General features: G+C 45.1%; 1 protein-coding gene across 1 annotated transcript in view; it reads left to right on the top strand.

Moving 5' to 3' along the window:
* The first annotated feature begins 9,653 nt into the window (after window positions 1–9,653).
* Window positions 9,654–24,203, top strand: part of KCNAB2 (potassium voltage-gated channel subfamily A regulatory beta subunit 2) — a 1,185,210-nt gene continuing 1,170,660 nt past the window's right edge. Inside the window, exon 1 of the mRNA XM_086921729.1 lies at window positions 9,654–10,081. The gene's annotated coding sequence lies outside the window, so the exon portion shown is untranslated. The remainder of the gene's footprint in view (window positions 10,082–24,203) is intronic.

Genomic DNA, 24,203 nt, shown 5'->3' with positions numbered 1-24,203 from the left:
TGCTTGAATCCTGATGGTGCAGTGAGAAAGGGACTCATGTCTGAGTATACCCTGCCACACCTATAGTGGCCAAAAACGATACAGAAAAGGGGGTGGTGATGAACAGAGTGTCTGAATTAAGCAGACCACTCTTACCCAGTCCAAAGATCAGGGCTTGATCCATCACCGTTATTTATCTCACTGCACCATCCCAGCTCAGAACCTGGCTATATGCAAATCAGTCTGTCCCTGGCCCAGTGCATCATGAGAACAGGGCAGACTAAACTACCAAGCCAATTCTTCACCAGAAAGGAGACAAGCTACCGGGGACCGGTTTCTGGCATTTCAGCCGTCTTCGGCCCGGCTTGCTTGAATCCTGATGGTGCAGTGAGAAAGGGACTCATGTCTGAGTATACCCTGCCACACCTATAGTGGCCAAAAACGATACAGAAAAGGGGGTGGTGATCTAAAAAACGGTGATGGATCAAGCCCTGATCTTTGGACTGGGTAAGAGTGGTCTGCTTAATTCAGACACTCTGTTCATCACCACCCCCTTTTCTGAATCATTTTTGTCCACCATAAGCGTGGAAGGGTATACTCAGATGTGAGTCCCTAGCTCATTGCACCATCAGGATTCAAGCAAGCCGGGCCGAAGACGGCTGAAATGCCAGAAACCGGTCCCCGGTAGCTTGTTTCCTTCCCAGTATAAGAATTGGCTTGGTAGTTTGGTCTGCCCTGTTCCCATGATGCACTGGGCCAGGGTCAGACTAATTTGCATATAGCCAAGTTCTGAGCTGGGATGGTGCAGTGAGCTAAAAAACGGTGATGGATCAAGCCCTGATCTTTGGACTGGGTAAGAGTGGTCTGTTTAATTCAGACACTCTGTTCATCACCACCCCCTTTTCTGAATCATTTTTGTCCACCATAAGCGTGGAAGGGTATACTCAGATGCGAGTCCCTAGCTCATTGCACCATCAGGATTCAAGCAAGCCGGGCCGAAGACGGCTGAAATGCCAGAAACCGGTCCCCGGTAGCTTGTTTCCTTCCCAGTGTAAGAATTGGCTTATGTAGTTTGGTTTGCCCTGTTCCCATCATGCACTGGGACAGGAACAGACTAATTTGCATACAGCCGGGTTCTGAAACTGGGATGGTGCAGTGAGCTAAAAAACGGTGTTGGATCTAGCCCTGATCTCTTGACTGGGTGAGAGTATTCTGTTTAATTCAGAGACTCTGTCCCTCACCACCCCTTGTTGTAAATATTTTTGTCCACCCTAAGCGTGGAAGGGTATACTCAGATGTGAGTCCCTTGCTCATTGCACCATCAGGATTCAAGCAAGCCGGGCCGAAGAGGCTGAAATGCCAGAAACCGGTCCCCGGTAGCTTGTTTCCTTCCCAGTGTAAGAATTGGCTTATGTAGTTTGGTTTGCCCTGTTCCCATCATGCACTGGGACAGGAACAGACTAATTTGCATACAGCCGGGTTCTGAAACTGGGATGGTGCAGTGAGCTAAAAAACGGTGTTGGATCTAGCCCTGATCTCTTGACTGGGTGAGAGTATTCTGTTTAATTCAGAGACTCTGTCCCTCACCACCCCTTGTTGTAAATATTTTTGTCCACCCTAAGCGTGGAAGGGTATACTCAGATGTGAGTCCCTTGCTCATTGCACCATCAGGATTCAAGCAAGCCGGGCCGAAGAGGCTGAAATGCCAGAAACCGGTCCCCGTAGTAGTTTAGTCTGCCCTGTTCCCATGATGCACTGGGCCAGGGACAGACTGATTTGCATATAGCCAGGTTCTGAGCTGGGATGGGGCAGTGAGATAAATAACGGTGATGGATCAAGCCCTGATCTTTGGACTGGGTAAGAGTGGTCTGCTGAATTCAGACACTCTGTTCATCACCACCCCCTTTTGTAAATCGATTTTGGCCACTATAGGTGTGGCAGGGTATACTCAGACATGAGTCCCTTTCTCACTGCTCCATCAGGATTCAAGCAAGCCGGGCCGAAGAGGCTGAAATGCCAGAAACCGGTCCCCGGTAGCTTGTCTCCTTTCTGGTAAAGAATTGGCTTGGTAGTTTAGTCTGCCCTGTTCCCATGATGCACTGGGCCAGGGACAGACTGATTTGCATATAGCCAGGTTCTGAGCTGGGATGGGGCAGTGAGATAAATAACGGTGATGGATCAAGCCCTGATCTTTGGACTGGGTAAGAGTGGTCTGCTGAATTCAGACACTCTGTTCATCACCACCCCCTTTTGTAAATCGATTTTGGCCACTATAGGTGTGGCAGGGTATACTCAGACATGAGTCCCTTTCTCACTGCTCCATCAGGATTCAAGCAAGCCGGGCCGAAGAGGCTGAAATGCCAGAAACCGGTCCCCGGTAGCTTGTCTCCTTTCTGGTAAAGAATTGGCTTGGTAGTTTAGTCTGCCCTGTTCCCATGATGCACTGGGCCAGGGACAGACTGATTTGCATATAGCCAGGTTCTGAGCTGGGATGGGGCAGTGAGATAAATAACGGTGATGGATCAAGCCCTGATCTTTGGACTGGGTAAGAGTGGTCTGCTGAATTCAGACACTCTGTTCATCACCACCCCCTTTTGTAAATCGATTTTGGCCACTATAGGTGTGGCAGGGTATACTCAGACATGAGTCCCTTTCTCACTGCTCCATCAGGATTCAAGCAAGCCGGGCCGAAGAGGCTGAAATGCCAGAAACCGGTCCCCGGTAGCTTGTCTCCTTTCTGGTAAAGAATTGGCTTGGTAGTTTAGTCTGCCCTGTTCCCATGATGCACTGGGCCAGGGACAGACTGATTTGCATATAGCCAGGTTCTGAGCTGGGATGGGGCAGTGAGATAAATAACGGTGATGGATCAAGCCCTGATCTTTGGACTGGGTAAGAGTGGTCTGCTGAATTCAGACACTCTGTTCATCACCACCCCCTTTTGTAAATCGATTTTGGCCACTATAGGTGTGGCAGGGTATACTCAGACATGAGTCCCTTTCTCACTGCTCCATCAGGATTCAAGCAAGCCGGGCCGAAGAGGCTGAAATGCCAGAAACCGGTCCCCGGTAGCTTGTCTCCTTTCTGGTAAAGAATTGGCTTGGTAGTTTAGTCTGCCCTGTTCCCATGATGCACTGGGCCAGGGACAGACTGATTTGCATATAGCCAGGTTCTGAGCTGGGATGGGGCAGTGAGATAAATAACGGTGATGGATCAAGCCCTGATCTTTGGACTGGGTAAGAGTGGTCTGCTGAATTCAGACACTCTGTTCATCACCACCCCCTTTTGTAAATCGCTGTTCCCATTATGCACTGGGCCAGGGTCTGACTAATTTGCATATAGCCAAGTTCTGAGCTGGGATGGTGCAGTGAGCTAAAAAACGGTGATGGATCAAGCCCTGATCTTTGGACTGGGTAAGAGTTGTCTGCTTAATTCAGACACTCTGTTCATCACCACCCCCTTTTCTGAATCATTTTTGTCCACCATAAGCGTGGAAGGGTATACTCAGATGCGAGTCCCTAGCTCATTGCACCATCAGGATTCAAGCAAGCCGGGCCGAAGACGGCTGAAATCCCAGGAACCGGTCCCCGGTAGCTTGTTTCCTTCCCAGTATAAGAATTGGCTTGGTAGTTTGGTCTGCCCTGTTCCCTTGATGCACTGGGCCAGGGTCAGACTAATTTGCATATAGCCAAGTTCTGAGCTGGGATGGTGCAGTGAGCTAAAAAACGGTGATGGATCAAGCCCTGATCTTTGGACTGGGGAAGAGTGGTCTGCTTAATTCAGACACTCTGTTCATCACCACCCCCTTTTCTGAATCATTTTTGTCCACCATAAGCGTGGAAGGGTATACTCAAATGTGAGTCCCTAGCTCATTGCACCATCAGGATTCAAGCAAGCCGGGCCGAAGACGGCTGAAATGCCAGAAACCGGTCCCCGGTAGCTTGTTTCCTTCCCAGTATAAGAATTGGCTTGGTAGTTTGGTCTGCCCTGTTCCCATGATGCACTGGGCCAGGGTCAGACTAATTTGCATATAGCCAAGTTCTGAGCTGGGATCGTGCAGTGAGCTAAAAAACGGTGATGGATCAAGCCCTGATCTTTGGACTGGGTAAGAGTGGTCTGCTTAATTCAGACACTCTGTTCATCACCACCCCCTTTTCTGAATCAGGTACTGTAAGAGCTTCTGGTAACCACGAAGCAGCTGTGACTCCGACTCTATTCCGCATCTTCCAAGGCAGACCCTCCTGTCCCCCCATCTCCTGCGGATGTCTTTCCTACAATTCCCATACTAGGACAAGTCTGAGATGCTGACACACTCTCTGCGTTCCCTGTATTCACCAACTCTCTCCTTCCCTCCTCTGAGTATGGCTTATAAGGTGGAGGATGGTCGGATAACAACCTATCCAAAAAGCAGTCATCCGTATCACTCTCATTGTTTCCACTTTCCCTCCAGTTCCTATTCTAAGAATCACCCTCTCTTACCAGCATTGGGTACAACCTTTCTCCTTCAATGGTATCCACTCTCCATCTCTTAAGCTGTGCTTCCAATCGTGCTTCCTGACATGCTCTCAAAGCTTTATTCATCTTCTCTTGGTATCTTTCCCTATTCTTTGCATGTGCGGCGAACATCCATGCATCTAGTGCCTCAAACTGTGTTGGTCCAGGTAAGGCTCGCAGCGAAAACATCATCCCTCTCAACTGATGTAACACTTCCAATCGAAATGAACCATAGCGTGGAAATGTCAATTCCCCCTCTTTCTCTGTTATTTTGTGCCAATTTTGAAGCCAAATTATAGTATGGAGTCCTACTTTTGTCGCCATATAATGTACTGGCGTATCCTCAGGTGGCACTTCTTTGCCCACTCGAGTACCGACTCCCTTGTCCCCCCTGAACAGATCCCGCAATACCCTATACATTGAATGATTCAATCACGAGTTGTTCAGATTTTTACGATGAACAATTTTTTCCCCTAACCACAACTTCCTGATGGCTGCCAACCAATCTCAGCAAGATGTTACACCAACCGACCTATCGCAGCACGGCACCCTGTGATGTCACCTTTACTCTTTGCAGCGGCTCACCCTCCTACACAATTTCTCCGTACACATTGACTCACACAATCATCTTAAACTCCATAATTATGTGCCATCTAAAAGATCAATAGAATTCAGTCATCCAAGAACATTTACACATGACAATCCTCGACCTGCACTGGTCACCTGAATCAGTACAGTTTACCTCTGTTCACAAGGTTTACCAAATGATTCCCATACGTCCCATTCACACAAAGTTCCCTGTCTTAGGTGGAACAGTTGATGACGTCTCACGACAACTCCTCAATTCTTCTGTCATACAATCACAATAACTTGGTGTGTTCTACACCATTTATATATCTCTGGATCTTAGTCCACTTGGGGGCCTGAAACTCAAATCTCAATCCTTGGACCACGTCCTGCCCGAAACCACATTCACTCGACTCTCACACCAACTCCACCAGACATCACACAGTCCCTTAATTCCCGCAATCTATCACACAACACATCCCTATTGATACTCACTCCTCCGTTCGCCGCTGGTCTCGCCGCACCATCAAGCTCCGTCAGTCTCCTCCAAATTACATCGCTCTCCGTTCTTGATCATTGGACTCTATTTTAGGGCTCTGGGGTTCTAGGTCTCCTTTTCTTGAATAATTCTGGAATCTCCCCTCGCTTCATGTGAGAATCATCTTACACTGCTACCAACTGAAAGGACGTTCTTGATCTCTTCTAGAATCACAAGTCGATGGTACTTTTACCCAGCATGAAAGCGTGGAGGGGAGAGAAATCGTTAACAATTTCAGCAAGTTCGAACGCAATTTCTCTAGATGCTTAGTAACCAAAGACCACTAAGTATGATTAGTTAATTTATTACAAAGCCAAAAATAACTGGACAGAAGACACCTCAAAGGGTATAGAAATACATTGGAGTCAACATAAAGCCAAATATGCGGATAAAGTTTAGTCGGTGCAGCACAAGACAATTAACTCAAGAAATAGAATGCTGAGGAGCAAGAAGCTTGAGTCCAAATTTCCCTGCAATGAGGGCTGATTAATGTAAAGAATCAATCTATCCCTACATTAACACTAACGTGACATCCCTACTTAAGAATTCTTCGGGACAGGATAGAGTAGGTGTTAGCATATGGAGTCTGTCTTAGAAGTCTCCCACACCAATGGGTCAGGTAGCATGAAGCTACTGAGACAGAGCTCATTCTAAGGTGATCTCTCTCCAAAGGCAGAGAAGAAGCAGGGCTCTCTCCCTACTTGCAACGTTCCAATATCACAGGTTTCTTCCCAGGATTCCTTTCGGGTCACGCAATCCCCTCTGATCACATTTCAAATAGGTAGTTTTCCACAGCACTGAGATGTTCCTGAACAGCACCATAATGACCTTGATTACCAGGCCTTCTCTGTTGTGAAAATACAGCAGTTCTTCTTATCGGTCTTAACTCTCAATATATGCTCCTCTCTCATTTCCTAACTTGTAATACAAACACATTGTTCTAACTAACAAGGGCGCTTCTTCCACCTGCAACACAAATGTGAGAAAGAACGTAATCCACAGCATACATGAAATTCAAACTGTTAATTATAAATGAGAGCTTCCAGGGAAATGCATTTCAGGCCTACAAGATTCAGCTAACATAAGAGAAATGGAGCAAGAACTTTACAAAATAGCATAGAAAATAAGGAAAATGTGGTTAATATTCCTACCTACATATAAAATAACACAATTAATAAACACATTCAATAATAGCAGGTCGTCAGCTGCACAATACAAATTCTTCATGTTAATGTTTTCTGCTATGTCCATTTGATTTCCACATTAATTCTTCACGTTTTCTTTGTATTAGCCTAAATACATCACATTTTATGTTATTACATTTCAAGATCCTAACACTTTATATTAACACAACATAGGATTATATGCGGATGCACTCTACTTACATGTCTTATGTTGTCACTTTGAGTCATGTGATGTCATTAGTTATGCTAATTAGTACTCACTCCTAACAAATTCTCAAACTTTAGAGGTCTTCTATATACCTGTGATCCAGCGCCCCTATAGATAATTTGTCTCATCAACACTACCCAACACCATGATACTCACCATTAATCATAAATACTCACAAGGCCCATAAACTAATGACACAATTTTTGAGCGACTGAATCATGTGACCTAATTAATCAGAACTATTTATAAAACTATTTACACATTTATATACAACTGCAGTTTGTTATCTTCATAACCATGGATTTATAACGTAAATCATTTAATTAAGTCACTTAGGTAAATGGATCAACTGATGGTAACTAGACTAAGAATAAACAAGACCAGCTTGTCATTTCAAAATCTAATTTATTATTCAAAGAAAAAGCATTTTTAATAGGTAACTTTATTTATTAGCAAAATAGCAGATTAGTAGCATTTATTAAGGTAAAGGCGTATTGGACTGACATTTCAAAGCTTATTCAGAAAACATGAATAATAATCAAAAACGATTTTCATTCCCTAAATCTATTTCCCTATCTAACTCACTTCACCTAGGAGGGAAAATGTAAAGTCAATAAACCCTATTATACTTACGTGAGCAAGAAGTCCAACAGCATGTCACGTCATACAGGACTCGGAAAGTGAGGAGCACCTCCTGTCATGGGGCTAGTTTTTATACCTTTCTAACTTACTAATCTTTACTAAAAGTATTATTTTTCTCTGTCATTCAGTGTTCCGATTGGCTGACAGCCGTCAGTCCATATGAGATCATAACTTTTTCAATCCAAAGTCGTGCCTTTCTAAAACGTCTTTGTCCTTAATCCACAGGCGACATTAGCTTCCTTGGAATTGCAACATCTATTAAATAACAGTTCGCTGCTTCCTCAGCTTGGCTGATCTGCCATATCCTGTCCTTGAGGTTATCCAACTCAGAGCACATTCTTGCACAGTTCATTTATTTTATTTTTCTGATGAACGTCAACGTGGCAAAAACTTTCCACTTTCTTTTCCTGTGCTCGGCTCATCACGACAGGATTCCAAACACCCACTTTTAGAACGCTAGGCCTTAGGCCTCCTTCTTGAAGACTAGTATTCAAACAAACACAAAACATTAATTAATTTGAGTAATGAAAACTATTCTGTTACCCACCCCCTTTACTAATGTTAACCCATTAGTTTATGTTATCTAGCTTTAAGCACAAAAAGCAGTGTTTTTATTTACCATCTTCTTTTAGGCCATCAGGATTCTTCACGAGCCTTTGCCACCTAAAAGACACGACATAAACAAAAAGCACATAAAATAGGCACATGCCATTAATTAAACTGCCGAATTTAGGGGCACATTATGATGGCGGACGGACCTGAGTCCATCCGCCACCATAGAGTAGGAGGGAACCTCCGCATGGGCTGCGGAGTTCCCTCCTGTGCAATTAGGATGTGACCGCCACCCTGGCGGTCACATCCTCTATTTTTAACATTGCGGCGGGTGCTGCTTCAAACTGCACCTGCAGCAATGTTAAAAATGCACGCATTGCATTTGTATGTAGAAAGTGGCAGGCACCGCGCGGTGCCTGCCGCTTTCTGCATACAAATGCAGGGGGGTACCATAGGTACCCCCCATGTGCACCCCCCCCCCCCCCTTCACCTAGGGGGCCCGCAACGGGCCCCCGCAGTGAAGTTACACATGCTTTTCCACGGCGGAAAAGCCGCAGCGGAAGAGCATGTTTCAGAGCCCATCCTAATCTGGCTGACGGTGTCTGAGAGACACCGTCACCATATTAGTGCTTTTCCGCCGCGGTTGTAAGCCAACTGTGGTGGAAAAGCTGCAGACGGAAACCAGGATCCACCAGCCATCCTAATGCGGCGGCGGGTCTTTGGTGAGTCCGCAGAAGATTTTCCGCATCCTCCGGGCCGGCGGAGGATGCGGAAAATCCTCCATCCTAATGAGGCCCTTTATGTTGACAAAACAATAGACAAGGTTAATTTATTATTTTCATGTACTTGCATTTGCAACATAAAACATATGAATTAGTCCCATGTGTCGTGTATGTATTTTAATCTAGGTTGATTAGTACATTTCATACATAAACTTATTAATACGATTATTTATTATGGAAGTTTAACTTTGCGAGCTTGAACAAAATTTTGCTCAGCACCTCGCTCCATCAACTGCAACTCAAATTTCATGTTATTACCACTTTCACTATTTGTAAAATGTTCAGAAAGCGGTATAGGCAAATTTGGTTTAATGAAAGAGTTATTAAAGTGTCTTTGAGAATAAAGCACTGATGAGGCGAAATGCTAAAACAATTAACATGCACAAAAGACTTTAATATGTCCCATGCAAGCAGTAGATCATATTGTATAGAACGTCCACTACTTGTATAATGGTAGCTTAAGCAAGATGTAAAATCAAGTACCCATAAAATGGATTGTTCGGCATTGCTGGCGAACTGTGAAAAGTACATCGGTACTGTCGCTCTTTATCACAGCTCTATGGTGGCTACTAGGCTAAGATGGTCGCCATGGCACCGCATTGTAATAGCATTCGTGTTAGTCCTATTTCTATTTCTCTATTTTGCTTTCAGCGCGCTCTCCCTGTGTACCTGCCTTGGCCTGGCCAGCTTGCCGCAAGCCTGTAGAGGGAGGTAGAAGGTTAACACACCCGGCGGTCTGCAGCGAGAGACTTCCTCCAGCTGTATTGTGTTTGCAAGCGGCGGCCCAACTCATCTCGCATCCTTGGCGGCAGCAACAAGTCAGTCTTTCCCTAACGAGAAGGACCCCTTCGGGTTGCACTGTGTGATTTATTTGGAATACACCGGCGAAGGAGAGCGCCTCTAAAAGCTCGTGGACCCAGAATGTGGGGCTTTGTGGAATAGGCGGGATTGTGGATGCATTGGACCAATGCAATTAACGTCTTGGACTTTTTGGTCCAACGCTTTGCCATTATTTGGAGCATTCAATACTGCCAGGTTACCAAAGCATCACTCACAAGAGGCGGAACGCAGCATTTAACATCTGGTGCGAAAACAGAACCTATGTACAGAGGCAGTGCTTCGCAGCTTCTTTATTGTGGTAAGAAGGTTTCAATTTTTGTCCGTTAATTATCTTTCTCTCGTTTTTACTAGCATTCCCCTGCCATTCCAAAACCAAGCAATTAATGTGAGGATCTTGCAGAGCAGGGAAACCTAAAGCAACTTTGAATGATAGCGCCCTGCAGCATCCTCCGGAAACACTGACTTAACTGGATTTATTTAGCGTCCAAAAGGTGCAGTTCTCCTAAAAGTGAGAGCAAAGTTAGGAGTGCTACAGTCATGAGAGTTAACACGTATGATGACTTTTTTTGCAACCTCTAGTTAATGAGTTGGAATCACGACACGCCAGTTCACGCTTTCATCCTTCCAGAGTGCGATGACAATTAGATTTAAAAACAAGCATTGGCATAGCTAATAGGTCTCGCATTTGGGACCATATAAGTGTTTAAACATGCAACAACAGTTGGTGTTGTTGCACCAAGGATATTCTGCTGCATAACTAAATACTTATAGGGTCCAAAAAGCGAGACCTATTGGCTATGCCAATGCCTGCTCGTTTTTCGTTGTTGTTTTGTTTAAGTTGCCAGATATACAATAGCTGGACATGGTTTTTGTTAACAGTTCTTTGCATCAAATGAACTTGTTTTCATTGCCCTGAACGTTGTTTCCATTCTGGTTGTAGGAAGCAGTCATTCACTCACACAGGAGTTCATGCACTGCACCTGCATACTCCGCATGGTTTAAGAAAACTCAACGCACTCCCTCCCAGGCATCGAACACATATTTACCAAGAACCTCTGAGAAAAGCCTGCCTGCTGCACTGACGGCTGGTTGTGTGAGTTGCCTGGTGAAAGTGTGCACTGACGGCTGGTGGTGTGTATGCCCGGTGGAAGCGTGCACTGACGGCTGGTGGTGTGTGTGCCCGGTGGAAGCGTGCACTGACGGCTGGTGGTGTGTGTGCCCGGTGGAAGCATGCACTGACGGCTGGTGGTGTGTGTGCCTGGTGGAAGCATGTACTGACGGCTGGTGATGTGTGTGCCTGGCAGAAGCGTGCACTGACGGGTGGTGGTGTGTGCTGGGTGGAAGCGTGCACTGGCGTCTGGTGGAAGCGTGCACTGACGGCTGGTGGTGTGTGTGCCTGGTGGAAGCGTGCACTGACGGCTGGTGGTGTGTGTGCCTGGTGGAAGCGTGCACTGACGGCTGGTGGTGTGTGTGCCCAGTGAAAATGTGCACTGACTGCTGGTGGTGTGTGTGCCTGGTGGAAGCGTGCACTGATGCCTGGTGGTGTGTGTGCCTGGTGGAAGCGTGCACTGATGCCTGGTGGTGCGTGTGCCTGGTGAAAGCATGCACTGACGGCTGGTGGTGTGTGCCTGGTGGAAGCGAGCACCGACGGCTGGTAGTGTGTGTGCCTATTGGAAGCGTGCATTGAAGGCTGGTGGTGTGTGTGCCTGGTAAAAGCGTGCACTGACAGCTGATGGTGTGTGTGCCTGGTGGAAGCAGGAGCATTCACAGTGATAGAAGACACAAATGAAACTGACGAAGAGGGAGGGGGAAAAGGTAGGGGGTAGTGCAAGCAGAGGAACCTGATTACCGCAATAAAAACGCAGATGGCAGCTGTGCATGAGCTCGTGAACGCAAGCTGTAGGCCAGGAAAAGCCTCTGGTGGCACTTTTAAATGTCATTTACTAAATGTCTCGAATAGACAGTGCATGCGCTGTCACAGGCGAGAGCTAAAAATATGGAGTTAAAACGAGGGACGATAACCATTGGTGCGCGAATGACTGAAGGTGAATGTCAGCAGCCTTTGCTTAGCCAGAAAACATTGAGTTATGGTTTGAGAGGCATAGAATGTGGACCTCAATGCAAAGTCGGCAAGCCCCCTTCTAACGATTGGGAGGCATTCTGTGGATTCAAGGAGCCCCCTTACCGGCGCTGGTAGAAGGCGTTATTGTGATGGTAGGATGTCCTATTGTCATGCCAACAAATGTTGTTTTATTGCTAGAAAGTCTGAGTATGGATGCAGACGGTCCTTCTCTGGTGTCACAAACCCCATGTCAAGTCAGAAATCGTTGTGTTGTTGTTATGACGTTCCTTTTGGCATGTCAAGATGTCCCACTGTTGTACTAAGGCTTTTTGTGCAGGCACAAATTCATATTATGCCATCAAACCATATTGTTGTGTCAGCACTTTTGTGATGTCATACTGCGTTTTGTAATGTCATGATGTTCTATTAGTAAGTGCAGAAGCCTTATTTTGATGGAATAAAGCTGCCTAGTGCTTTTATAAACTATTGTTATATGAGAAAGACCTGTTGTGATGTCAGAGAGGTGCATTTGATAGCAGGAGGATTTATTGTGATGCCAGGAAGACCCTTTGGGTGCTGAATCTGATTTCATTATTCCAAACAAAACCATTTTGCAATAATAGGAAACCCTTTTGTGATTACAGAAATTCCAATTTTAATACCAAAAACCGTGGTCAATAACTTATTTTGTGATGGTGGCAATGGCAAAGTCAATATTGTTAATTAAAAAAATAAATTATATTCGATCTATCATGCAGGAATTCAGTAAAACGTTGCTGCTTGAATAACATTTAGATGCTTGCTTGGTTCTATCTGGTATTTTGTGTAATGTGGACCTAGTCAAAAATGCAGCAGAGTGCTGCACAGGGTCAAGAGATGCCACAGTTACCAAATGATAAAAAAGGTAGCTCGTTAGTGAAATGTTACAGGATTGTGGTGTAGTGTTCTTTCAAGAGATGTGTCTTCAACTCAACTAAATTGGAGCAGCACTTTTACGGTCCTGATAGATATTGGCATGTTCGTAATGGCATTTTTGTTGCTTTTGACTTTTCTACTAATCTGAAATGTGGGGCCCATTACATTGTCAGGAGAGCGTATCATGCCATTGAAGTCAAGAGCAATAATCGGAAGACAAAAAAAACATGAGTGACATTAAGGTACATTATAGTGATCCAGTAGTATTGTTATAAATATTGTCTGACAGAAATATTGTGCCCTTAAACCTCTTCTACAAAAATATCACCGTAATAACAATTTATTGAATACAGAGCACAACCGCTATTCAGTTTCATAACTGACCTTGTCAGTTATTTTAATAAACACGAACACCATTCAGTGTATACAATAATGATGTTAATCATCCATGTACAAAAGAACAAGAAAACATGTATATTCTTGATTGTGTTGACCCGGAGTGAATGTTGTTGCAGACAGCCGACCCATGTTTCGTTGTGTGGATGACTTTTTCAAGGCTTTTATAGCAGATGAACGAATCAGAGCGTGAGTCCTCGGAATCCCTCAATAGTACGGGATATACCACGGCAGTAGCGGTGAGCCAGATACTTATGTTTTTTTAGCTGCAAGTTGAGACTTGAAACCCTTTTCAAAGTTGAGAGTAATAAATGTAGTTGGCGCATTTAAAAAATTTAAATAAAGTTCAGTCTGTCCAATTTTCAAGTATCTGTTCTTGTGGTGTGTGGAAAGTCAAAAATACAGAAGTGCTCGTTTTGTAGTAGAACGAGCCCCAAACTTCATTGGTAAGAATGGTGGTACAGCATCAGGGTTCTGGCTGTACAGAGCCGGGCATGTGAAAAACGCGTCTTACTTCAAACGGAGAATGGTGTTCATGTTTATTAAAATAACGGACAACAAGGTCAGTTGTGAAACTGAATAGCGGTTGTGCTCTGTAATCAATAAAGTGTTATTACGTGTATGGGGGAAAAGTCTTCTCCACACAAAGGAACACTGGTGAGTGGCACAGTGTTATACATTGAGCACGCCCATTTACGGATCTTTACATTAGACTTTTGGTAAACAGTACGGAGGTGCTGAGCGGCGTGTTTTTTGCCACTGCCATTCATGCTGTAATTGTTAAAAATATCACTGTATTGGAGTTAATAATAGAAAAAGGTACATCTAAGGGACACTTTTTGTTTTTAAATAAGAAAAACATTTTTATTTCCCAGTATCTGTCAGACTTTTTTTTTGCTATTAATATTCTGACATTAAAGCAATATCACAAGAAATGACATAAAAAGGGATTCAGATCAGAAGAAATGATGGTGTAAAAGCAATAGCTTACTTCATAAATCGGTGTGGTTGCCAACTGTGAAGCTATATGCTCTTTATCCTGGCTTGTACCTCCAAATTTCTACTTTGCCTGTAGAGCTGATGTGTATTTGATCTTCTGCCAAACGTATTTTTCATTAGGTAGCCATAATATGTGTATACTTTTGATCATCCTTAACCTTTTATCTAAACCAGTAACACACTATGTTCTTTTTGTCAGGTAGCATTAAATAATGTCCCTCAATGTCCCATTTAGGAGAGTGATGCAGCCCACCAATAGTGCTCCCCATTTTAAGAGCATGTCAGAATCTCCGGATTCTTTTTCAATCCAAGTTATTCAAAACCTCATCAATGGTTGCTTGATTAGAAATTGTTCATTTAAGAGTGTAATATGGGATCAATGTAAGGGTCAAAGTAACATTTGTCAAACGTTTCGTATCGAGGGCATAATATGAGGGCAATTGCAGCATATGTCACTCCCTAAACTTTGTACGTAAGGGTGATTCAGAGAAAGTAAGGGGGGAAATGTGTGCTATTTGTGAGGGTCCGCACCCTGTAGTGATAGAGGAAGCCAGCAAAGTTGCTTTATTTGGCAAGTTGGAAAGCAGCGACCAGCAAGGGCTAGAACCTGTGAGCAACTGCCTCAACGAACATTCTCTCTACTTTAGAACATACCAGTTGTTGAATAGAACTGAATTGCTCATCACACCCAGAATACAGCACTAATCGTGTGTGACAGCTGGGTTGGGTAATGATGGATAACTGGGCCGGGTTAGTGGTGGATATGTGATTAAAGTTAACCTGAAAAGTTGACAAAAATTTCAATGATAATTTTTTTTATTTTAAATCAGGTGCCTAAAAACCACACGTAGGTCATTAGAAAGTGTTGTAATAACAGGCATCACTATTATTCTCTTTTATGCTATTTAGTGTTGTTATCGCAAAAGGTTACTATATGGAGTTGGTTACAAAAAACAATTTGATGGACAGAATGTAGATCAATGTCTTACATTCACCCCAGTACACGGATCTGGGCCTAAATCCATCGTTTTTTGCACTCCACACCACCCTGGGTTAGATAATGGCTTTATGCAAATCAGCTCTGACCCTGTGCCCCATGGGAACAGTCCAGTCCGAACTACACAGCCATATCTTTCCCAGACCGGAATCCAGCATCCGAGGACCGGACCGGTTTCGAGGTAACACCTCTCATCAGCCCGGCTAGCTTGACTCCAGTGGTGTGGAGGCTCTGGGACCCACGTCTGAGCTACCCCAGTACACTCAGGGAGAAAATTACAAAAAACAATTTGATGGACAGAATGTAGATCAATGTCTTACATTCACCCCAGTACACGGATCTGGGCCTAAATCCATCGTTTTTTTCACTATATTGAGTTGGCCTTACAGGGATACAGACTTGTGACATGCAAATTACGAAGATGTTGGCTCCAAGTGTTCAAGTTACTGAGCCATCTTGGAGACCACATTAAAAAGATGGGTCGAATGGTACGAGAGCAGGGAAATGAGTTTGGCTGTGTGACAAGACGGATGTTAACGGGGGCTGAGTAATAGCAGGGGCCAGTTATGAATTTTGTGAGCAGGATGTTTACGGAAGGGGATGGAAGTGGGGGTGGCTGGATGGTGAGTGAGTGACAGCAGAACTGTGACATTACACAAGGAATGAATGTTCCAGTTGATTGATGGGAAGAGAAGTGCACAAAATAAGAAAGGGATGTGAACTGGTAAAATAAGCATGAGGTGCAGTGGAGAGATTGAGGACAGGTGAGAATGGGTTAACAGGAGTCAGCAGCAGCAGTGGGTAGGTGACTTGGGCTGCGGCACAAGTCGGGACATTAAATGTATGTAGCAAGACTACAGGATATGGCAAGAAAAGGGAAAATATGCAGCGTACTGCACACGTATTTGATAGTATTGCTTAATTATTTGTTTTTTTTACACGTTAGCACTATCTGGGCAAATATTTTGTCTCAGTACCAGTTTGACAACCAAATGCTGTCATAAAGAACTTAAAGATGACCAGTCAACTTTTATGAAGTGCCGTCCACTGCACAGGAAAACATGTTGGCACGATTTTATTAACTTGTGATCCGATTGAGCTAGAAGCAATTTTTTTGTTAAAATCTATAGATTATGCAGCTCATGATGGATTAAGTGGCAGATGCGTCAAATCCATAGTTAAGCAGAAAACTCAGCAGCCACAGATTCACATAATTCCAATGGCACTGCGATTATTGACCAAAGGGTTGGGGAGTGTCAGTAGAAGGCAAGCTGGCACAGGTGGTGGCTGTATACGGGTGGAAATTTGTAGAGGCCGTTAACCCCCGCCCTGGGCCCACTCAAACTGTACATGCATAAGTCCTCACGTGTATCTCAATAAAATTTCTCTAAAAACGCGTCTTTTTTCTTGTGGTGGTTGTTGGACGCATTTTATTCTATTAGCAGGTATGAAATACTTGCATCATCCTTTTATGTGCATTACAGTACTCCAGTTATAAATCAATATGACGGACAATCAATACACTACACAGGGGCCATGTCATTTTTTGACAAGCTCATAAATCATCAACGTGACGGGTCATTAATCATTCCATTTACCAGGTCATACATCATTTTGACAGGCTCTCAAATCATGTGACCGGTCATAACTCGCGACAGCTGACCAGTCATTAATCATTCTTGACACATCACAGTCACGTTCTGTTATCTGCTTGCCATACTTTTGATACCTTTTAGTTTGTTCAGACCATCATACATGCCGTTTTATGGGGTCATAAAGTTCCCTGTTGGTTTTTACTTCGATTGTGTGGGGACTCTTATTGAAGTTAGGCTCCAAACGGCTACCTTGTGTGTCCTCTGATTCTGAAAGTAACTTGGGCTGGGACAGTGGCGTGTTTATAACGCCCCCCCCCCCCCCTTTGCCCCCTTCCAGTATGTGGCGGTCCCCCCAACATCAAAACATCACCAGCCCACCTATTGGGCAGGGATTTTCGCGCCACCTTTAGCGCTCAACCTTGACCAGGGGCGGGCAGGGGTCTCCCTTCTTCGTTATTGGGCGTGCTGTGGAGGCCCAGACCAGACTTTTCAGGTCCCGAGCGGTATTTATGGAACCGGCCCTTAAGTCCCCCTTTGAGGGTCGCCTCTGCTAATACAGGTCACAGGAAAGGACTTGAGATGCAGATCAGGTAAGGTGACAGGAGGATAGGTGAAGAGGTAGCAGGCACAGGCCCGGTAACATAATAGCTGGCAATAATTATGGTTGACAGGAGGAAGCAGGGCTTATTGACTGAAGAGCAGGGAGTTTTTGTTGACAGAAGGATATAGTGCCAGAAACAAGAGTGAAATACGGACAAAGTGCCAGAAGCAAGAATGAAATCCGGTTGGATATTAGGAGGAGAAGTATGAGATAGGAAAGGTGTCACAGACCTGGATATGGTGGCATGAACAAGACTTCTAATGGGATAGGTGGCAGAAGAAGGCGTGCCCAGCGTCATGACCACTGGTCCTTTTACTTCATTGACCTGATACTGCTGTACAGCTGATGAGCTGGTAACACTTAATAAAATAGGCAAACACTGTGCACGCATTTACACATTCACAGTCTATTGTCCTGCCCACATTCTGCTACATCAGTAGCTTTTCTACCTACTTATCCAGTCACAAGGCCTACATTGCCTTCTTTCTTGCAGGACACTTATTACCTCCATTTCCCATGTTGTGCATTGCTTTCTGCTCAATGTCCAGTACATTACAATACATTTAAAAAAAACAGTTTTTAATCTTATATAAAGATAACATCATGTTCACATATAAACCATAAGTACCATGCTTGTACATCCCATAGCCAAACAACACAATAGTTACATTACACATCAGTGTTCTTCAGCAGTGTACGCAGTTACATACACACCTATATCTACTCAGCTATGTCCAGGATACAATCATTAATGGCTGTAGCAGGCGAGTTCGTTTCATGTGTGGATAGTAGGTAGGACGTGATTGGGGCCCAAAAGTCCTTTGGCCTAGATGGCATAGGAAGTTCTTCAGCATAATACGACAGTTGATCTGTACAGTATATGACGTCTTCTAGCCACTATTGCTGTTGCGGTGCATTTCTACCATCCCAATATTGGGCCACTTTCCTGTTCGCCAGAAGCGGAGCAATCGGCACCAACCTGCTATTCTGCGGATTTCGATGCCCTGCTAGGCCCAATAAGCACATCTGTGGTGTGCAGTCCACTGGCTCCATTACAATAACAGAAAGGTTCTTGTTAACCTGCTCCCAAAAATCATGCACCCTCCCACAAACCAAGCCAAATGTGTAAAATCCGCTTCCTGCATCTTACATCTTACATCTTCTACAATTGTCTGATTCTCTTAACCCATACCTCTATAATTGTTTGGGTGTATAGTAGAGTTGCTGAAGGAACTTAAAATGAATGATTCGCAGGTTACAATTCGCTGTCAGTAACCTGTGAGCGAGAAACCGTGATCCCAATCGTTCCCTGCGAGTGCTGTGTCTAGCACCATATTACATATCTCCCTAGCCCTACAGTGTGTCGGCATAGTGCCTACCTGCATAGTGGTATAGTATATAGTCTAGTAAGTAATTTCATGCAGGAAGAACTCGTCCAGTACATTACAATACATTAAGCGGATATCTTTGACTTTATTTCCACTCATTGTTAAGGTATCTTGGTTCTGTTGGAAACCTCACTGAGTGATTCTACATCACCAGCTACCTCCATTCCGCTGGGCTATTCAGTTTCTTGCGCCAACCACCATGACCACATTGGGAGAGTTGCTGTTTTTTTTGTAACCTGTAATGTCTCCTGTTCAGTACTGTACTACACCTGTCCTTTAAGGGGTAATGTTTGCCCTTCACTTAAATTAACTACACTTTAGACTAGCTGGCAGTCTTATATTTTGGTTGCAAGGCCTCAAAACCGGCTTGAACTCTGCTGTTGCTGATTTCACTGACCCTTTTGTAATGAAAGCAGACCAGTTTATGATTATCATGCTTAAAAGCTTAATGACCAACAATTCGATTCGGTGAACATCCTGGGTTTTTAACAGACAGTCTCCTCCCCTACACATTCAGCCCGCCATACACTTGACTCTCTTTTTACTAATCTTGATTACCTTGGGGTCGAAACCCATTTTTAGGTCTCGCCTAGACGAAAGCAAAGCAAAGCTTTGCTGTCTAGGGCGAGACAACTTATGTAGTTACTTTTGGGGGAATGTGGACAGCAGAGTTCCACGCGCTTTTTCTGGCCGAGATTTCACCTCTGGAGCGCGCACGTCGCCGTGCCTCATATTCCTATTCGTAAACAAAGCCACACTCACGCATGCGCACATACACAGGCACACACACACTGCATACACACACACGCATCCCCCTTAAACAGACACACACGCACATAGACAGACGCACGCACAGACACATTCAAACAGACACACGCACGTCCACCCCCCTCCTCCTCACCCCTCCTCACCGGGCTCCTCTCCCCTTACGCATGGGAAGGCACTGTGGAGCTCTGTGTCAGAAGGAGCGCTGTTTGAAATCACCGCCGCCGCCTGGGATAGGGCTGCGCTGAGGAGGGCTGGACTGTGACTGAAGCGCGGTTGCAGCGGAGCACTGTGTGCCCGTCATCTGCCCGTTGTTCGAAGCGGCGCACCGCCGCAGGCCGGGAACTTCGGGAGTCTCAGATATCGCGAGCGCAGCTCCTCTGACGTCAGACGAGGAGCCGCGCTGGGATTGGTGCAGATGGGGCCGTTGCCTGGAAACGGAAGACTCGTCGACGCCGGGCGGGAGGGGCTGCTTCGCTCCTCACCCGGGCAGCGCCTGCAAGGATCTAACACCTGCTGATAACCAGAGAGGAACCACGATCCGACGAGCAGCACCAAGCATGCCTGCTGCCAGCAGCTGACTGCGACGTCAGCAAGTGGCATAAACGCGATACTAGGGCATGATCTACCCACAGCACGACCTGACATGGGCGGTCAGCAGGGATCTTGCCGCAGCGCGTTCTGGCGATCGGCCGGTATATAATAAAGATACCCGCATGTGATGGAGTAAGCCCCGCCTCGAGTGCACCAAGATGTTTCTGGCCCGCACTAGGTCCAGTTCACCTGAATCCCAATGAGGACAGCTTCGCCTCTACAAAAGCCATAACAGTGCACCCTCAAGGCACGTTCAGGCAGGGTGGCGAGAGAGGAGCCCCACCCCCGTAGAGTCTGCATGCGGGGAATGAGGAGAAGTCAGAACAAGCACCAAGAGTGCTGAGGGTCCCCGGGAAATGTCTGCTGCCAATGCGGGAGAAAAGGAGACTGTTTGTCACCCGCGGTAGCATTACCATACCAGACCTGAGAGAGTGGGCACCAGCCCTCGATCCCAGGCCCCGTGTGCGTGCAAATCTGCGTACACAGGGCTCCGATGGAAGTCAGTGTACATGTATTCCACTGTGCACATAAAAGGTATCATTGGGTCCCGATTCTACAGTGTGTGTGCAAGTGGGACGGCGACGGGGTGCTTTGCTGCCAGTCGGGCAACATTTGCCCTATTAGGATGCTCCAAGTGTTTGCTCCATATGTACATGCAAAGGTGGGTGGGCCTGCAGAGGGGTGCTACTGTCGGGAGACGTGAAAGGTGCCAGAGGGTCTTGATTCTGCAGCCGGGGGAGAGTGCCCTGAGGGCTTCGCTGCCAGTCTGTGTACGTGCAGCAAAGGTGGGTGCTACCAAACTCATATACCACAGCCTTGCGATGATGGGAAATTATCTGTAAAATCTCTGTGAATACCATAAACGTGTATGTTTGTCAGTGTTGATCTAGTTTTTCAGCATGCCACGCTAACCCCAACTTAGATAATCTGACACTATGCCACTGCCAAGAAATTTCCACATTCGCAAGGGAAATAGTAAAATATACAATTCTACCAATACTGATTAGGTGAATCAGAAATGGGAATTCCCAATGGAAAGAGGTTTTTGTGCACCTCCTTTGTACATGATGCACTATATGCCTCTCAATCAGGCTCAGAGCGTGCCACCGGCCTGGAACTGCAAGGCTCAGCGCCATATTTCCAAACACCCGTGGCAGGAGCGCTGGTACTCACCGGATGTTGTGATTGCTGCCTGGAGAGAAGGGTCAGCACCTCAGAGTGGTAATTGCAGTTGGCCGCTTGGAAGAGCTTATCAATATTAGGAAGGGGCTTTGTGCTGGTTCTCAGCTGCATTTGTGGCACAAAGCGTCATGCGTGCAGGTTGATTCATTTGATGGTGTGTATTTTATGATTTTGTATAGCACTCAGGAAAGGGTAAGACCTGTATCGTCAAAATAACTGTCTACGTTTGTCTTGCGGGAGATTCCCCCACAAACAACTTGGTTCTGACCATCACAGCAATACAACAAAAGAGATAGGTCGAAGGAACACAATAGACGTAGATAATACCATAAAAGTGTTTCTGTTATTGCACGTGCCGACAGGTTGCAACATATATCCATATTGAGGTACACTTTTAAGTTACACTGTCCATTGCCACATTCTAGTGATTACATACAATTTACAGGTACAAAACAAGAAAAATAAGTATCTGCAAAACAAAGGTCTTCCTTTTAGCCGGAAGGCAACCCAATGACCATCAGCCCCAGCTTCCATTACCTCAAGAGAAACAACAAAAGCATTTGCAATGCAATAGGTCTCGCATTTGCGAGAGTTTAAGCTATTGGCATTGTAAATGACAATGCCTTTTATTTATGTTTTAAAAACCAACATGTAATAAAAAAGTCATTGCCATTTACAATGCCAATAGCTCAAACTCTCACAACTGCAAGACCTATTGCATTGCAAATGCTTGTTCTTTAAAATGGACTGACAACTACAAAGCCTTTTTTGCGTCCCATTAGACAGTCTTTCATTACAAATACTGCAGTACACCCAAATAACCCACCCAGGCTTTCACCAGAATTATCCAGAACAATTTCTCCAACGCTTTAAAAAAAAGCCCTGCTGAATCTCTCCAGCCATATAGAGGTAGTTGATGCCTCCAGTAATGGTTTGATTTGATCAATGTCATTACAGGTGACAGATTCGAATCGTGTGAGGGCAATTGAGGTTTTCATCTATATGAAGTTGATAAAAAGAGTACCATTGGCTGGTGTGTCAAAGTGGGGCAATATATATATATATATATATATATATTACCTACTGGCTATCGCCAGTAGGTATATATAGTTAGAATTTTTTCTCTATGGGACTTTTGAAAATTCTATGTCTAATAACTTTGGCGTTTGTGGACGGAATCGGCTGAAATTTTCAGGAAAATGGCACATTTTGTTTCTGAGCAGCCCCTGAAAATTTGGTGGGGTTTCGTCAAGGGGGGGCTGAGAAAAAAGGGGGGTCCCAAAACGCGTTTTTCCCATTCATTTTTCCATAGGGCGGTTGGACTCACTTTTAGCTCGAACGGCTGAATGGATTTGCACGAAACTTGGCAAAATTGTAGGGACTGTTAGCCCGATGTGCCTTTGCTAGGTCTCAATATATGTGCTCCAGTAGTTTTTGAGAAATTAACGTTCAAACCAAGATATATATCTGTAACAGCGCTCTGGGCAGCGATCCGGTCCGCTTACTTTTCGCTTATCGGAACTTTGCGCGCAGAAAGCTGATTGGCTCTCCGGTGTCTGTCAACATTCTAAACAGTCCGGAGCGGACGCCATCTTGTCTCTCGGTAGGATCGAGAGAGTAGAAGAGGTGGAAAACGAAAGGGGAATTTAATGAAAGGGGGCAAGGTATCCCCCTCTTGACCCCCTAGGAATGTTGTTGGTGTTATTAAAGGGTCCAGTGGGGAAAATAAAAAAAAAATGATTTTTCACGGTAGAAGCGCGGCCGCGAACTGGTAGCGAAACGGGAATTCGCCATTTTGTGCTTCGTTAATTAAATTACTAGTTATAAGTGGGTGCGGGAGACGTATCCTAATCCCCTATGTTTCCTGAGGGTGGCTGAGGAGGCTGATATATGTTGATACATCTCTTCCAGCGGCTGTGCGTGAGCTTTTTTTTTTTTTTGCTGCGTGACAGTCCGGAGCGGCCGCCATCTTGTCTCTCGGTAGGATCGAGAGAGAAGAAAAGGTGAAAAACTAAGGGGGAATTTAATGAAAGGGGGCAAGGTATCCCCCTCTTGACCCCCTAGGAATGTTGTTGGGGTTATTAAAGGGTCCCGTGGGCAAAATAAAAAAAAATTATTTTTCACGGTAGAAGCGCTTCACGGGCCGCGAACTGGGCCGCAAACTGGTAGCGAAACGGGAATTCGCCATTTTGTGCTTCGTTAATTAAAGTACTAGGTATAAGGGGGTGCGGGAGACGTATCCTAATCTCCTATATTTCCTGAGGGTGGCTGAGGAGGCTGATATATGTTGATACATCTCTTCCAGCGGCTGCGCCATCTTGCCTTTTTTCGAATGCCACAATTTTGTCGTGCACGGCAGCCATTTTAGATGCCAGGCTGGTCCCAGGCTATCACCTAACCCTGCAGATGTAGTTTATGGCCCCAGCTGTAGAGAATTCAGACATGCCAATCCTCCTGATTCAGGCGTGTGAGTACTGATTTCAGTGCTAGTCTCCCGCCTCCCGAATTCTGCAAGCAAAAACCCGGGGGCATATTACGAACAACTAGCGATAATTTTTGTCTCTAACTTGTTTAGAGACAAAAATTATCGCCGCACATCGGCGATTTTTATCGCAGATAAACCTTGCTATTATCGCAGAAAAGTCAGCGATATTCATGTATTATCGATCTAATGCTCTTAGCCATGTTATCCACCTCCCATTGGATAACATGGCTAAGAACTGCTCAGGGCAGGTGAAAAGTCAGCGATATTCATGTATTATCGATCTAATGCTCTTAGCCATGTTATCCACCTCCCATTGGATAACATGGCTAAGAACTGCTCAGGGCAGGTGTTAGATTTTGGAGATATTCGCGCTTAGCGCGAATATCTCCAAAAGTTGGTAATAGAAGGTAGCGATGTTAGGGACTGTTTCCAGTCGCTAAC

This window comes from Lissotriton vulgaris, chromosome 5 (genome assembly GCF_964263255.1).
Source record: "Lissotriton vulgaris chromosome 5, aLisVul1.2, whole genome shotgun sequence".
Classification (NCBI taxonomy): domain Eukaryota; kingdom Metazoa; phylum Chordata; class Amphibia; order Caudata; family Salamandridae; genus Lissotriton; species Lissotriton vulgaris.
Note: the sequence above shows the minus strand (reverse complement) of the source record. Positions and strands in the feature narration are given on the sequence as shown.